Genomic DNA, 1,660 nt, shown 5'->3' with positions numbered 1-1,660 from the left:
TATCCTCCACTTAATTACTGTACACTGACCGTGGTCCAGCCAGGACCTCAAGTCTCTGTTTCTATATGAACAGAATAAAGATATAATTAGTCCAGTCAGTCTCACTGGAGTCTGTAGGTATGTTGCACCTCTGAGGCCCTCCAGGTTGAGTAATCCATCTATAAGGTTGTAAAAAAATGCACCATCAAGTTCCCCCAAGAAAAGGTTGCATTCAGAAGAATAAACCATGATCTCAACTGAGAGGATCAGAGCTGAGGCAAGAGAAATCATAAGAAAGTAATAGTCTGGATCTAGGTCTGTATGACTGAACAACTATTATATTTAAGCTTTTAACATCTTTGAAGAGGATGCCTGTTACTTGGGAGGTGTTATGCGTTAAATGTGTCCTCCAAAAGTTTGCATATCGGAAACTCAACCCCCATTGTCAGAGTGTTGAGAGTGGGAAATCCAATTATGGTATTTGAAAGGCGGGGCCTTAGAGAGGTGATTAGACAGTTATGACGCTGCCCTTGTGAACAGACTGATCCATCATTCATGGAGTAACTGGCATGGTTCTGATGGCTTTATAAGGAGAAGGGGTAAGCAAGTTAGTTCTCTCTTGCTTAGCCCATTCTCACTGTACCCTGCATTGCTGTAGAGAGCCACCACCAAGGAAACCCTCACCAAGTGTATTATCTGTACCTTGGACTTCCAAACCTCCAAACTGTAAGAAATAAATTTTATTTCTTTATATTTCTGTATAAATTGCCCTGTTTGGGGTGTTCTAAGCAGCAGAAGTGGAGTAACACAGGAAGGGGCATATTTCATCTGTAAAAGCAGGAAACAGTCTCTAAGGAACCATTGTGACCACTGCAGGCAGGTGGGGCCCTACGGTAAAGTCTAATCACTGTAGCAACTATTTTTTACTGTGAAGGTAGGTGTATCAGTCTGTTTAAGCTGTATAAATTGTTACCATTATATTCTTGTCCCTTTTCTGATTCTAGAATTGCCAAGGACTACAAAATTAGGATTTAGCTCTCTAAAATGTAACCTCCAAAAGATTATGCCAGACATAGGTAACATGAGCATATGTTCTTAAACTTGGATTAGTTCGAATTAGTATCTCCAGTGTGCAACCAATAACGGGACCCAGTACATTGTAATTTCTGAGTTTGAAGGAAATTCCCAGTCCTAGGGAATTTCACAGAGTGACGCTTATGGCCAGAAGCATCTCCTGATAATGCTCATGTCTCAGAGTAAATTCTATGCTGCAAGTACTATTAGCAAAGCCAGTTCCTTTGGGGATTGACTTTGGGTTCCTCTGGGAGAATCAGATATTCAAATTAATGTTTCTGACTTTCTCTTGATAAATAAATTAATTTGTAGCAGGGGGGGGTTAAAAAACATTCCAATTATCTAATACCATCTAACACATCTCATGGGTCCAGGGAGTTTTTCTTTCATAGACTTTGAGGCAAACTGTTCCTATGTGTCCACCTCTACCATCTCTATTGTCAGTGCCTGAATGTCCCCTTCCCAAGCACCAGATGACAGCCCTTCCCAGTCCAGTTACAACCTTGTTACCCCTCTCCTCACTGTCCACTGTGTTCTTCAGCACAGTGTTCTTCAGCACTTTATCTTTTCTGAGGAGCTGACATCTTTTGAATATTTTACATTGTAC

Source organism: Galeopterus variegatus, unplaced genomic scaffold (assembly GCF_000696425.1).
Source record: "Galeopterus variegatus unplaced genomic scaffold, G_variegatus-3.0.2 Scaffold7911, whole genome shotgun sequence".
NCBI lineage: Eukaryota > Metazoa > Chordata > Mammalia > Dermoptera > Cynocephalidae > Galeopterus > Galeopterus variegatus.
Note: the sequence above shows the minus strand (reverse complement) of the source record.